A 16597-nucleotide genomic window follows, 5' to 3' on the forward strand; every position below is an offset into this window, starting at 1 on the left:
ACACTGGCTTTGTGCATCTACTGCCTTTGGCCAATTAGAGGCCTGATCATCAGGAAACCAACTGTGTGCTGAAAGCCTAACAGGGATTTGTGCGCCATGCTTTCAGGCTTACTGCTAAGGGGTGGTGGTGGTGCCATCAAAAGTGGCTCAAAACCAGCTTAGGAAAAAAAACCCACTATGTGACCACCTGCAACCATTGTAGGCCCTGTGCGGATTAGTGGGGAGCTGTTTCAGCCAGTTTCAGCCTAGGAGGGTGGATCACTTTATATAGCTCTCTTCCAGATGACTTGCAGCTCTTTGCTGTTTCTGTAGCTGGTAGGTATGCCTTAGCCATGATACATCTCTCTCTTAAGACTTTGCTTTTTTATTTCTTATAATTAAACTCTAGGGCACACCGTGAGATTGCAGAGGATTATCCTATTTGTTTTCCATTTGCCTTTTTCTTCTTTGTCCCCAGTTCCCAAAGCTTTCTGATTAGCATTTTGAATATATACTTTTATATGCCTTAGTTTGGACATTACTGGCTTTAGGCTGCATTTCTCACTTGCGGCCTTCTGAAGTCTCACCAATAACACCATTGTATCATGAAACATAATAAATGAATAACATTCTTATTTGATTGACAACTGTCTTGCGTAACATCATATAAAGGCTTAATCTGCCAATAAAATACTTCTGATTCATTGTTACATTGTCATTGATACCCATCATTAGTTTTACAGGGATTTCGACTATGAGGTCTTCTTTGAGGACCAGTTTGGGCATGGGTACAGACTGAGGTGTCTTGCAATGATTAGGCCTTAGCCTAATTTTTGCACAGTCACAGTCTCTTCTTCCATCTTTCTGTGAGCTCCTGAGGTGGATTCACCTTCTGAGCAATCATGTGTATTTATTGGACGCAAAATATCTGCCTAGTAATCACTTGCAGATGAACCTGGAATGTTCCTGACCCATTAGATCATTGTCCTTCTCCAGCTGTAGCAAACAAGGATTTTCTTCCTCTATCATCACCTACAGCCATTCTCTGTCAGGGTTACCACATCCATCCTCTTTCCCAGCTCTGTAAGAATCCCACTGGAAGAACCAGTGACACTCTTCTCTTACCAGTCAGGATTGTCAGTAAAGGAGTACCTGGTAAGGTTTTTTATTTATTGTAGAATTTTTTAAAAAGTATTTTAAAGTATTTTTAAAGTATTTTTTAGAACAATCTCTGACCAAACTGCCATAGGGCTCCTTGTCTCCAAAGCTCTAGTTTGACTTTCACTGCCCTTGCTAGTGCCAAGTTTGAGTGGCTGCAGTGGCAATGCAGAAGTGATGTGTTGGGGCAGCTGCTCGCACACTTTTAGTCCGTAATGCAACCCTCAGCCCACCTGTGCTCTGCCTTCAGCTCTAACAGGACTTGGACCTGCAGATGTCCATCCCCAGGCTCCAGGACAGATTTTCATACCCATCCACCTGCTTCGTTCCTTCACAGGCCTACCCTAACTGGCTTCTTCCATGACTCTTAGTCCACAGGCAGGTTGCTCCCATGGGAGAATGGTGCACAGAGGCTAGCACCTTCCATGAGAAGCTGGCAACCCAGCTAAGGACAAAGTCCTGACAAGGAGCTACCTAAAACAGACAGGGAGAGTCCTTGCTAAGTATACAAATGCCCTGAAATGTCAGTTTCCATCATTGCTCCATGCCAAAGCTGGAAGGATCCTTTTCTCCACCCTCCTTACAGGGTCCAAGAGCCCAACACCCTGATTGAACAGACTGTCCCTCGCTATCCAGATGTTCGCCCACTCCTGGGCAGGGACATAGGAAAATGTTTCATGTAGCAGGAACTTCAGCAGTCCCTGCACATTCCTGAAAGCTTGTAATGAGGCTGAGGCTCATTAAAACACACCCAGCTCTCACACCATGGGAGCTGAAGTGAGGGCATAAAATGCCAGAGCAGCTTTACTGTGAATGAGAAGGGCACACCAAGCCGGGTCAGGAAAACCAGGTCCCATAACGATTCTGGCATTACAACAATTAAGAAGTCTAGTGAAGCCCCACTAGGCTGCACACTATGGAGAGAGAGCAGTACGGTAGAGGCCATAAGCAGGCAGAAGTATGCCAGTGAGACAGCCTGGCTGTCTCCTCCTTATGCACAAAGCCTGATATTTCTTTCTTCTCCCCCTTCCCTCAGTTCCCACCACCACCTTCATCAGGCAAGTTACTAAAGTCTACAGATCAATTGCAGTGATCCAAGTCCCTGCCCCCTCTTGTCAGAACCAATCACTCTCCTCTTCTTGTCTAGTCAACATGTGCAGAGATCACCACAGTAACCAAATGTTTCTTTTAGATGCTGCTTCTGGATGAATAGGATCAGAATAGGGATATCAGTTCACAGATCTTGTGTAGAGGAAGGGCTTCAAGGGAAGTGGAGGAGCAGACTATATTCTGTAAAGTGGCTATAAAGACTAGGTCCAAAATGTAGACTTATGTTGCTTTCTGCTCAGAATCTGCTCCACATGAGATCCCCTCTTAGGCTTGCTCTGGACCTATCTGTGTGCCTCAGACAGAGGACCATGAGGAAGGACAGAAGATACCAGGTTCTGTAGTGAGGGAGAGCTCTTAGAACTTTCACTGTGGCACATAGGCCCTCTTTGTGATGGAGGTGCCAGGTTGGTGTACTGTATATTTCACCGAGGATGATCAGGTATTCCTGTAACAAGAGGTTAATGATTAACTAAAACTGTGAAAATCTTTGCATCTTTACAACCACATTTTTCTGTCCTTCCTACAGTGCCTGCAATACCCCCTCCATGTGCTGATGGGGTACTCCTCAGCTTTCTTCCTGTCTGCCTAGATTCTCGCCATCATGCGCCTACAGAGTATAAGTGAGCAGCCATACGCGTTGTATTGCTGCAAGCATGTCCTAACTGAGGGGGCTCACACCAAAGTGATGGGGTAAGTATGGAAGCATCCATTGCTTGAAAACCTCGAGCTGAAACCCTAGAAGGTTTTAGAGGGTGTGCAGCCCTTGTTCCTGAATCTTCGTTCCTGCCCTGGAGGACAGAGTAGACTAAAGTCACTTACTAAGTCTTGTTTTGTTTCCAAACAAATCCTAGTGCTTTTAGCACACTTTTTATTTGTCATATTACTTTAAAGAGTAAGATGAAAGGGGCTGTCTTTATGTTCGCTGTATATCTTTCAGCATTTTGCCTAGCCCAACCAGGAACGCTAGTATTTATATTCTCCATATTTCACAGAGTATTCTGTGGCCAGAGGGTCTATGCATTATTGTTATTTTTGGTCCAGCTTTCAGGGCCTGTGTATTGCCAACAGCTTTTTTGTAAGGAGACAGTAAAAAACTTTGCATTCGACAACATGTCTGTGCCTCTTGACTCAGTGCACTTTTGGAAAGCCCTGTCCTCTAGTATTCACACTATATCATCCTCCGCCACAAGACAATTTAAAATAAGATATTCTCAGTCCTGCCAGCTTTCTCTAAACAAAGCCTGTGAGTTGAGAATGAGCTCAGTATATGCACGACATGTATTGGCATAGATATGCCAATGGGAGGGGAGCGGATAGGGTAATTTGGGATATCCTAGGACACTTTGGGGAGAACTGTGGGTCTCCCCATGTCCTCCAGCTGGCCTTTCTTCAGGGATCTTTCTTCCTTCTCTATTCACTTCAGTAATGCACTTTTACCCTCAGACCATCAGCCTTCACAGACCCCAATTAAAACGCTGAAGCACAATATCTGGACCGCAAGGTTTCCTATTCCTGCTGCTGCCACAGAGAAATGGGGTGAGAAGGCAAAAGTGATTCTCCATGAGGTGGTGGTCTGAGCTGCATCTGCCTCTGGAACAGCCAATGCATGCCCTCTAGCAAAGGTACAAGAGGGGTTCTGATGCAGTTGGGAGCTGCCTTTTTTATTTATACCCAAAAATGGCCCTGAACCTGATAAGGACAAATATGACATTCTCACATCTTTAGAATGGATAAAGTCTGTATTTATTGAAGATATGAGTCAGTTAATGTGAATAAAATCTACATGAGTATACATGCCTTGGAAAAAGTGACTAACCAGGCATTGTTTTAAAACATACCTAAGTCAGTAACAGAGGAACATGAAATTATGATTTGGAAGTGTCCATATAATATAATTTAAATGCCATTTAAATATCACTGACTGTTTGAGTCTTATACAATACTTTAGAAATATTCAGGTGCCTAATTTCCTTTAATATCACAGACTACGAGGCACACACATATCTTTGCAATTTGTGCATAACGTCTCAGATTTATATTAGCTCTGAAAATAGAGCTTCGGCTTGTGATTTTGTTGTTGTGAACTTTTATTCACAGGCTGCCTGCCTTTACCAAAAATTTGTCCACCAGTTGTTAGCTTTTTTTACATGTAAGCATTTCAAATAGTTTTGTTTGTCCTCAGTGTAACTAATCTCACAGATGGATTATTAGGCTTGAAGAATTTGTTTACATTTATAAATCTTTTCTCTCATAGCTAAACATTTAAGGGGGGAAGAAATTTTCTGCTGAAAATCTCCCTTTTTTCGTATAAAAAGTACTTCTGTTTTTTTAGAAGGAGGCCATATGCCCTGGCTAGGCTGGCATGAATGAGTGTACGGCTGCACATATAGTACACAATGTACTTTTTTGGGTAATTTTCTTAATCTCTCCCAGTCTCTGCTCCTTTTATACCCACAAACTTTAATAAGCTGAAAAAGAAATCCTGTGAAGGCTGGAACTTTCAAACCAAAAATGCGGTGCTTGAAATGAAACAGAATGATCTCATCCATCCCTAATTTTTAGTGCCTTTTCTATGCCTAGCAGACAGCTTTACTTTTATAAAACTTGAATCCTTGTCAGCCTTGAAAGTACTACTTATTGACTTTAAGTCACTTGTATTTACTTTAAGCAATTCCCTCTTGTGTATGTCCATACACAATAACGTTCCAAACAAAATGTCAAGTATTTTTTATGTTGATCAAGAGATCTGATTTCAGTGTCAAGCTATTCTCCAACTGTGCACAAGTGAAGGAAAAGTTTTTCAGTGTACTATGTACAGTTTTGCACCCCTCTACATCTGAATAATGCACACTGGGCTTGATCCAACAGAGAGTGGCTTTTGTGACCATTGATCCTGGACATTTCAAGGGCCCCCCAGGCTCTAGTCAAAAAGTCAACTTTTGATTCTGATGGGAGAAAAGTGCTTCCTTCCCTGGCAGCAGACTGCCAAATTATGCATCCCATGCTGGCTCTTTCCTGCCTGGCACTGCCTAATAGCTGTGGTAAAGATTTTAGTCTTTACCTCTAAAGCCAATTTGGCATGAAAGATTGATAAGCAGATGACTCAAAACCAAATGTAGTATTTCATAAAAGAACATATGCAGGAAGAGCTGCTGAGTGTTTTCCCCTCTTGCACAGTAAATGAACTAACTAGCCAAATGCATTGTTAGGTATCTGTTAAAGGGCTTTTGTTTTTCCGTAAATAACCCTGCAAGTTTTGAAAAATTAAATCAACCGTCACAAGCAGGCTTTTGGAAATGTCACCGGAGCTGAATGCAGTCAGCATGCTCAAGAAATCATTTGTCATGATTCAGTCAATGGGCCAGAGCAAAAATCTAAAGACTGCAGTAGAATAAAACAGCTTCAGGTTCCGTGCATACAGTCAATTCAAAACATGATTAGTCCAGCAACAATTACATACTTATAGTGCCCTGCATATTAAAGAAAAAAATAATTACTGAAGTGAGAAAAATATTCTATTTATCAAAATAAGCAGAGCATAGCTGCAGCCAGAGACGTAGGCAGCAACAGGAAATTGCCAGACTGCCTCTGTAGACACCTTCCAGTGCTGTGGATCCAAAGCTGGAATATGTCCCTGATTCACTGAAGCACTTAAGCATGTGTTTCATTCCCAGTGAGTTCAAAGAGACTTAATCTTGTTCTTAAACTAAGCATCTGCATAAATGTTTAGCTGAATGAGGGCCTACTACCTTGATCCTATTTTTATTGGAAACATCACTGACTTCCATGACTGCAGAATTAGATGTCTAAATAGGACTTGTGGAACTGTGGGTCTGGACCTTAGTCATTCACCTATTTTGCTCTCATCCTTCCTGAGTAGGGAATGTCCCATCCATCAGCAATACATATTTTTACAGCCTTGGGCTAGTTAATGGATCAAGGAATATCCTTACTAGAAATCTTCTCAGGTGATTAGGGTGATAGAGCCAGACTCAGCAGAGTACTTGAGCATGAGTCCACAAGCTGGATAATAAAATGAGGTTGGTGTTGGTCTCAGAATGCTCTGAATAAATAACGTGGCTCTCAGTTACTCCCAGTCCATTTTCTCACACACAAGACGCAGCTACCAAACAGGATTAGGTGGAACAAGGTCACAAGGCTCATGGGGTCACAGAGCAAGAGATGTTCTGGTGTTTTGCAAAGATTCAGACTGAAGGCTGTGCTGTGGGGGTGAGCGAGGTGGAAGCAGTTGTGAAAGTGTCACGCACAGCACGCAAGATTTGACAGGTCTATGAGTAGCCCCATTAAAGTCAATGAGAACGAGACACACGCTTTGCTCTGCAGAGATGGGATTACTCATGCGCCTAAAATTAAACATGTGGTTAAGTGCTTTGCTGAATCAGGGCCAGAGAGATGGAAAATGAGTACTGCCAGTACTGATTCTCCCCCATCCTCTTTTCCACACAGCTGCCTGCTGACGCCTGCTGACTTTTTTGTAAATAAGTACTGTAGCTATAGTACTTTATTAATTACTAAAAGAAACTGGGCCATATCCAAAGTCCTGGCCTCACTGAGGTCCTGCTTAGACAGAACTTCCATTACCGCCAACTTAATATTTGACTCCATGATCATAAAAATGGGTTTTTGTAGTGTAAGGATAGAGTTGTTCCTAATACAATGGATGGAGATGAGGTTTCCAATGGCAGAACCAAATTAGTGGGAAAGTATAATCAGCAGACAAGTCTAAAGGAAAGGTAAATTTTCTGTTGGGGAATATACAGTAAAGTTCTTCTTCTGTGCTTTTCTTTTGTGTGCACTTAATCAGTTAAATTGTCAAATATTTTAGCAGGAACTGGCTTTTGTGTTACCATAAATAACTCTCACAATATCTGAGAAAATGACATATGCTTGTGCACAGCAGATTTATTATTAGCACATTTGCTCATTTAACAGGTCTGGTAATAATTATTAATTTGATTCATCATGCAAAAGATTTGTGGTCACATCAAATTATTTCTTTGATTTTAAAACCAAAAATGTAAGCTAGAGTGTGGAGTCTCAGTTTGAATCATGGAGAATGTCGTATGTGTGTATTTGACATAAAAGACTGTTCATATGACAAGCATCTGTAATTTATGTTACACAAATATGGTAAATCACCATATTCTTACATTTCCTCGCCACTATCAGAATGATATTACAAAAGTTACATTCAACCTTTTTTAGAATAAGTTATATTTTCTCTGTCCATGTAAACATCCCATGAGAAAACAGTTGAGATAAAGTATATAAGTGGTGCTACAGATATTATAGCTTAATAAACTGCGTTTTATTTTTGTGTAAATTATAAAGCTAGAGATTTTCTGTTAAACACCAATGATAGGGCTTTGATGTGCATTTTGTTACCTTTGGAAATGTGAGCATTTGATCTTTCTAATTGAAATAAGCAGTACAAAATAGCCAAGATATAGACTTTTAGAAAGTGTTGTCTTCTCCTCTCACAGCGCAGCTAATTTTAAAAGATTTCAATACTGCATAGCATGTGGTTTGTTCCGTTAAGTCAAATCAATATTAGAATTAAGACTGAGGAATCCTGAGAATTTTTGCACAAGTCATTTAACTTATCTGTTTCTCCACTTGCCAGTCTATAAAATACTGTAGTACTAATAACTGCCTTTGAACCAATGCAGTAAAATAGAATTATTAAAAGTTTGAAGATATTAGATGAAGAATGATATGTAAGTACAAATTATTATATCTGATTTATATTAAATATAATACATAGTAGACAGGTTATAGAATATATTATTATACTAATATAATAATGCTAATACTACTAATACTAATGCTAATACTAATATTAATACTACTAATAATAATAATAATACAATGCACAACAATCCTTGGAAAACATGGTGTCTTTCACTACTTCCAGTAGTTCTGGCTGTACAAAAGGAGATACTTGCTTTTTAATAGGGACTTGCCTGGCTGGACACTTACCAGTAAGGTTTTGCTGCAGGAAATGCAAGAAATGCAAAACTAAACACATACTCCTGCCATGCTCCAGGGATCCATGAGGCCTCTACAACCATACTTCAATGTTCAGCTCCTCCTTTCTTGGTTCTTGTCTTGATGGTCATCATGGAAAGAGCAACCCTAGAGAGTTGGGCTGCGTTGGTTTTTGTCAGCCCTCACACATTAAATGCACAGATACTAGGTCTGTGGTGTTTTAAGTGTAAGGGAGATGTGCACATGCCATATATATCGGAAAAGGATTAATGGCCCTTGCCAAAAAAAGCAGAGTCCAGCTCTCACAATGTCCACATCTCACAAGAGCCACTTTTAATTAGCCAGTATGCCCATACTTACACTTACCCAGTTGAAATCCGAACATAGAGAGAAACAGATCTGTGTTCAGCTTCTTGCCTATAACTAAGAGCTGAACAACTCGGTGGCTAAAACTCAAAAGGGCTGCTGTCTGTCAGACCTCCCTGTGGAAGACCAAACCTGGTGTTTGCTTTTTTTGGCTGTCAAAAAATCACCTTAAGCTGAGCTCAAGTAAAATGCATTTTAAAAAATACATGGTTTTTGCTGCATTACTGTTTATGAGGGAATTAAGACTGTTCAGGGAATTCAATCCAGGAGCACTGGCAGAAGCTTTTTTGTGAGTGTGTGTGACTAAATTAAAATTAATTAAAGTGACTATAACTTTTACAGGACCAGCTCACTCTGGAAGATAGTGATATTTGGATGAATCAGCCAAAAGGCCCGGAAGGAGATAAAAGGGAACAATGCTGCAGTGTGCCGAGCAGCAAGTGATGCCCAGGCATATCCCAATGGAAGCACCGACCTGTGACAGTTTGCATCTGGTACTGGAGTATGTAATTTTTCTCTGCCTACATCACCATCATCTTCCCCCGCCACTTCCCCCAACCATTTTACAGTGCTGGTGTGTTGATCCAAGAACAGTTCTTGCAGTCCTGAGAAAGGATGTCCCAAACTGGGTAGGACAGGCCCAGCATGCAGTAGGAGCTCAGGTGTCACAGTAGATGAAAATCTACTCTACAGGGACCAGGAGCAAGAAGCCAGCATGATTTATGCATCCCACCAGGGAAGACTGGAAGCTGGAGTACCTCTGTCTATCAGTTCTTAGAGTGGTTTCAAGAAGATAAGGTCCCTCCGTCTAATGTATGTGAGGAAGCCATTTAGTCTGCAAGTCAGACAGGACACGTCAATTAAGAATGACCGAGTTTCACTGGACTGTCTGAGACTATGGATATTCTCTGAACTATGCTGGAAAGCAACCACAAGTCATATGGTTCTGCTTGGGAAACTGCCCGTGGAACTGTGAGATTAATTTTGGCCTGAAAAATGAAGTTCTGACATTCTGGATTGCTATCTCACAGAGACAGTCTAGTCTGTGCCTGTGGCACCCTCAGCCTACCCAGTAGCAGGTGCTGAGCTGAGGGGTCACAAAGCTGGATTCAGGTAATATAAATATAAAGATAGTTTCATGGCTGATCATTTTAGCTTCCTGATGAAAGGAGAGCAATACAAGAGCAGGAAGCATGAGTAAAAACCACAAACAAAGCTTGGGGGGATGATTTGTTACAGTTTAGGATCATATGAGAAGGCTTGAAAGAGTGTCAACAAAATCTGGGTGTGGTAAAAGTGCATCCTAGCAGAAGGTCTTAAAACAGGCAACAAAACAATAGCAAGAGTTCATGTGGTCTAGACCAATGGCCAAATACAGGAAACCGCAATGTTTGCTTGAGCAGAAGCTGGCAGAGAGGAAGAAGTGCCTGAGAGTGGAAACTTGCTGTGACGGCCAAGCAATGTCCAGGAGGGACCTAGATGCTTCCTCACATAGCACCAGGAATTGTGTGGGCGACCCTGGCTCTGTGTGCTCAAGGATGGATCAGGGCAGATGAAACAGGGCAGTGAAAGCAGCATCACTGGAGGGTGGTATGCGAGGTGGGGAAAGCAGAATGGCAGGAGGTAAAGTCAGAGCTAGACAGAAAAAAATCCATCACACAAAATGGTCTGTAAGATCAATCGGGGACTGAAAACAGCCTGTCCTGCAAATGAACTTATGAAGGAGAGCAGCTGGCTAAGAGCTGTCTGTCAGTTAAGGAAAGCCGGAGTAGTTGGGATTATGACAGAAAGGAGTTTGTAGATGCACACCCCTAGAGCACCTTCACCCAGTGATGAAGAGCAAAATCTGAGGGTGAACCTGGCTGTGAGCCTGAGTAGTCTAACTGCACATGACTTCAGGTGAGCCTGATGATCCAATACCTGAGGAAAGAGCAACCTTTCCTGAGATGTTGTCATGGTTTAACCAGGCAGGCAGCTAAACACCACACAGCTGCTCGCTCACACCCCTGCAGTAGGATCAGGCAGAGAATTGGGAAAAAAATATGGTAAAACTTGTGGGTTGAGGTAATGACAATTTAATAGGACAGAAAAAAAGGGAAAATAATAAAATGATAAATGAATATACAAAACAAATGATGCACAACACAATTGCTCACCACCCACTGACCGATGCCCAGCCAGTTCCCAAGAAGTGGGCCCCTGGCCAGCTCTTCCCCTAGTTTATATACTGAGCATGACATGATATGGTATGGGATATCCCTTTGGTGAGTTGGGGTCAGCTGTCCCGGCTGTGTCCCCTCCCAGCTTCTTGTGCACCCCCAGCCTGCTCACTGGTGGGGTGGTGCAAGAGGCAGGAAGAGGCCTTGACTCTGTGTAAGCCCTGCTCAGCAGTAACTAAAACATCAGCGTTTTATCAACATTATTCTCATCCTAAATCCAAAACACAGCACTGTACCATCTACTAGAAAGAAAACTAACTCTATCCCAGCCAAAACCAGGACAATACCCACCCCTTATTGTATACCATCTACATCACGCCCAGGCCCCACACTTTCCAATACATCCCAATTAATCACCACCATCTTTCCTGTATTTTGATATATACACACAGATATCATTCCCTTATTCTATGGGCCGACCTTCTAAAATGTCTGTTGAGTTAATTTAGTCCATGACTTTGGGCTCCATTCATCATAACAGTCCTTCAGGGCATGAGAGGTGGTGTGTGGTATTGGATTGTTGCATACTGGAGCCAGTTCTGGTTCCATCACTGCTGTGTTTGTCCAGTTCTATCATTGCTGCACTTTGCCTGGTTTCATCAAAATTCATTCTTCATTAATCTGTGTGATTCTTGTTGTAATACCGTTGATATGGCATATAGCAACCACAAAAATTATGACACACAGTATTACATAGCAATTAACATCATACAATTCAAACCCTTGGCTATTCTCACCCAAAATCAAATCCTCTTGAGGTACATCATTGGCCTTCTCCATCCTTCCATATTACCCACCAAGTACACCCAGGTCCTTGAGCAAAAGCAATCCCATGGATGGGTTTGCCTTTGCCCGAAGCAAGAATAACCCCAACTGTCTTCCCTAGCATGTTTTTAATCTGCACTACAGGGGCTTTATCCCCCTCTAGAGTACATAAAAGTTTTGATTGGGCAGGGACAGCTCAACTGGCAGATCCCCTCGTGTTGACTAACCACGTGGCTTTTGCTAAGTGTGTATCCTAGTGTTTAGATGTTCCACCCCCCATTACTCTCAGTGTAGTCTTTAACAGTCCATTGTATCATTTGATTTTCCCAGAGGCTGGTGCGTGATAGGGGATGTGACACACCCATCCAATACCGTGCTATTTGGCCCAGGTGTCTTTGATGTGGTTTCAGAAATTAGTCCTGTTGTCTGACTCAATTCTCTCTGGGGTGCCATGTCGCCACAGGACTTGCTTTTCAAGACCCAGGATAGTGTTCCGGGCAGTGGCATGGGGCGGGGGGGGGACAGGATATGTTTCCAGCCAGCTGGTGGTTGTTTCCACCATTGTAAGCACATGGTGCTTGCCTTGGCGGGTTTGTGGGAGTGTGATATAGTCAGTTTGCCAGGCCTCCCCATATTTATATTTCAGCCATCATCCCCCATACCACAGAGGCTTTAGCCACTTCACTTCTTTGATTGCGGCGCATGTGTCACATTCATGGATAACCTGTGCAATAGCGTCCATGGTCAAGTCCACCCCTCGATCACGAGCCCACCTGTATGTTGCATCTCTCCCTTGATGGCCTGAGGTGTCATGGGCCCACCGAGCTAGAAATAATCCACCCTTATGTTGCCAGTCCAGATCCACCTCAGCCATTTCTATCTTGGCAGCCTGATCTACCTGCTGGTTGTTTGTATGGTCTTCAGTGGCCCGACTCTTGGGGGCATGAGCATCCACATGACGTGCCTTTACAACCAGTTTCTCTACCCGGGCAGCAATATCTTGCCACAATGTGGCGGCCCAGATGGGTTTGCCTCTGCGCTGCCAGTTGCTTTGCTTCCACTGCTGCAGCCACCCCCACAGGGCATTCGCCACCATCCATGAGTCAGTACAGAGATAGAGCACTGGCCACTTTTCCCATTCAGCAATGTCTAAGGCCAGCTGGATGGCCTTTACCTCTGCAAACTGGCTTGATTCAGCTTCTCCTTCAGCAGTTTCTGCTACTTGTGTAGGACTCCATACAGCAGCCTTCCATCTCCGGTGCTTTCCCACAAGGCGACAGGACCCATCAGTAAACAGGGCATATTGGTCCTCATTTTCTGGCAGTTTGTTTTACAGTGGGGCTTCTTCAGCACGTGTCACCTCCTCCTCTGGTGATAATCCAAAGTGTTTGCCTTCTGGCCAGTCCATGATCACTTCCAAGATTCCTGGGTGACTGGGGTTTCCTACTTGAGCCCATTGGGTGATCAGTGCAACCCATTTACGCCATGTAGCATCAGTTGCATGATGCGTGGAAGGGACCCTCCCTTTGAACATCCAGCCCAGCACCAGCAGTCAGGGTGCCAGGAGGAGCTGTGCTTCAGTACCAACCACTTCTGAAGCAGTTCGAACCCCTTCATATGCTGCCAACATCTCTTTTTCAGTTGGAGTATAGTGGGCTTCGGACCCTCTGTATCCCCGACTCCAAAACCCTAGGGGTCGACCCCGGGTCTCCCCTGGCGCTTTCTGCCAGAGGCTCCAGGTAGGGCCATTCTCCCCGGCTGCAGTGTAGAGCACATTTTTTACATCTTGTCCTGCCCGGACTGGCCCAAGAGCTACTGCATGGACTATTTCTCGTTTAATCTGTTCAAAGGCTTGTCGTTGCTCAGGGCCCCATTTGAAATCCTTCTTCTTCTGGGTCACTTGATAGAGAGGGCTTACGATCAGACTGTACTGTGGAATATGCATTCTCCAAAAACCCACAACGCCCAAGAAAGCTTGTGTTTCCTTTTTGCTAGTTGGTGGAGACATGGCTGCTATTTTGTTGATCACATCCATGGGGATCTGATGACGTCCATTTTGCAATTTTATTCCTAAAAACTGGATCTCTTGTGCAGGTCCCTTGACACCTTCTCAGTCCCAAATCTCTGATAAAGAAGGATTTGTAGGATATACAATAGGCAGAAATATACAGAATACACCCTGTGTCCTGTACACCAATTACAGTAAGTGAAAGATTTAAGAACTAAGCAACTTTACCAGATGAGTTACAATATTGCTTTAGCATTGCCCTGATAAAGTTACCATCTTTTTTCATGTATACAACTACATGCATTTTGAAATTGTCAGTTAAAAAACAGTACTGAAAACAGTATGAGAGAGGTTTTTTCCCACTACATATTACATTAACATGTTGCACCACATTTTTCAGACATTATTTTAAAAGCATGTTTTTGCATTTAAGATGTTTGCCATGGATTTCATATACATAAAAATAGTTTGTTTATGTGTTGTTACAAAATGGTAGTGCTTAATATAATAAACATAAAAATCTAATATCTTTTTTAAAATGTGCATTTATAATACCTTGCTTTGTTTCTAAAAGGCATCAGTTAGCACTGTCTGTTTTATTTTGCAACAATATTGTAGTGTAAAAATGTTGCTAAACAATTCTGGTACTTTCAGATTGGAAGTATTTTTTTTCCAAACACTATAAAGTAATAGACTGAAAAACAAAACTGCAATAGTACTGTTTGTGCCTTTACAAATATATAATGAAAATTATTACAGCCGATATGGATCAAATTTAATCTGTATTCCATACAGCACAGTTAGTCACTAAGAATGAAAAAAGGATTTTTAAAGCTTTTTAAAGCTGATAAAAAAAGCTTCTGATACTATTGTCATAAACATAGTAATAGAAATGCTCTTATGGTCTGATGCTGTGCACCTTTTTGAAGGAAGTGACCTAGCAGTTAGCTTTTGTGATTCATGAAGGGTTTGTGGTCTTAATCAATACCCAGGAGATCAGTCAGGGACATGTACAAACACCATGCACTTTCTGTCCTGAAAGTGAAACATTTCTGCCTGGTCTGAAAACATAAAGAAGTATACAGATGTGTAAAGTAGTGTGCTTTTTTTTAAAGAAGAAAAAATACATATCTGTATATGTATTTATATATAAATGTATGTTATATTCTAATTACTGTCAATAAATTCCAGGCAGAGATTAAACTGACCATAAAGATGATGTAACAGAAGTCATTAAGGCAGTAAGTTGTATCTCTTGAGGATTTTCAGATATTCTACCTCTATCCCAAGAAGAAAAAGAAATGTTGAACTGCATTGTAGGACCAATCAGCACTGAACAATTACAGCCTGGTAAGGAAGGGCTCATTTTTGTTGAGTACTGACTCAGCATCATTGAGAATAGGGATCAAGTCTTCTGAATCTAGAGTCCCAAGACCAACATTTGTCCCTGGAAGACAGTCAAGGAAATCAGGGAAACGTGTTTGTTGTAGATTTACGTTCATTGTTGTCTGTGCTATGGTTCCTCCTGTATCCATCCCATCTACGTTGCTGAGGTGTGGTTGGGACACTGCAGCATCCTAATCCCAAGCCACTGTCTGTACTCTGTTCCCTGGAATGCTATGGCCCACTGTTCAATAAAGGATAGGATTCTTGTCTTGTGTCATGGCAGGTGTATTCACAGCTGTCTGAACTGGGTCCATGTTTCCTGAGTCCATGGGAAGCTGTCTGCATAGAGCAGCTTCTTGCTGCAGTAACTCCTCCTGATGCACCCTTACTCGCCCCCTCACCACCTGGACTCTCTGGAGCCTGAACTTCTGCTGCTGCTGTTGCTGCTGGTCAGTGCACTGGGCACGTTCAACAGCTCTGGCTGTGGACTCTGGGGAGGATGGCTGTGCTGCAACATGGCTGCGCTGGGTGTTATTTGGTGCTGGTGATTCATGGCCAGATGTGGCTGAGACACTGCCATAGACCTCTGTGCTGTTGGTGTGGGAGTAGCTGCAGGATGGTCGCTCAGATTTTTCACCTGTAGTTTTTTGAGGATGCTGTAATTTTTCATACTTGACTGAGGAAGCACCACTTTCCTCTGTGCCTGAGCACCACCTCCCAGCCGGAGCAGCAGCAGCTCCTCCGTCACATCGTAGGAGTGCCTTCGGAGCTGCGCAGGCAGCCCGCCGGCAGTGGGCGGCGAGACAGGTGGAACAGGGGGTGCCTCTGAGGCCCCCAGCAGTGCTGGTGCCCCAGGCGGCTGGCGGAGGGGATGAACAGGAGTCATAAACAGCTCAACCTGGAACATACGCGGCAAGTAAGGTGTCGCATAACACAGCCCTGAGGACAAACACAACAACTCTGAAGGCAAATAAACCAACATTGCAACTATTAACCTAATAATGAATGCTTATCACAAATGTATTAATGTGCTCTGGTCAGATCTGTCTTCATCGCAACCCTTCAAGCCCCACACTAGGCTCCAGAAAAGGACTGTTATGGTTTAACCAGGCAGGCAGCTAAACACCATGCAGCCATTAGCTCACACCCCTGCAGTGCAATTGGAAAAAAAAAAATGGTAAAACTCGTGGGTTGAGATAAAGACAATTTAACAGGACAGGAAAGAAAGCAAAAACAATAATAATGATAAATGAATATACAAATGATGCACAGTGCAATTGCTCACCACCCACTGACCGATGCCCAGCCAGTTCCCAATCAGCAGACCTTTGGCCAGCTCTTCCCCTAGTTTATATGCTGAGCATGACATGGTATGGTATGGGATATCCCTTTGGTGAGTTGGGGTCATCTGTCCCAGCTGTGTCCCCTCCCAGCTTCTTTTGCACCCCCAGCCTAAAAAGACCTTGACTCTGTGTAAGCGCTACTCAGCAGTAACTAAGACCTCAGGGTTATCAACATTATTCTCATCCTAAATCCAAAACACAGCACTGTACCAGCTACTAGAAAGAACATTAGCTCTATGCCAGCTGAAACCAGG

At 42.9% G+C, this 16597-nt stretch overlaps 1 pseudogene; it reads right to left on the bottom strand.

Moving 5' to 3' along the window:
- Window positions 1-14696: 14696 nt before the first annotated feature.
- LOC104047910 (WW domain-containing transcription regulator protein 1-like) lies at window positions 14697-15907 on the bottom strand (annotated as a pseudogene).
- Between the last annotated feature and the right edge of the window lie 690 nt (window positions 15908-16597).

Source organism: Phalacrocorax carbo, chromosome 1 (assembly GCF_963921805.1).
Source record: "Phalacrocorax carbo chromosome 1, bPhaCar2.1, whole genome shotgun sequence".
NCBI lineage: Eukaryota > Metazoa > Chordata > Aves > Suliformes > Phalacrocoracidae > Phalacrocorax > Phalacrocorax carbo.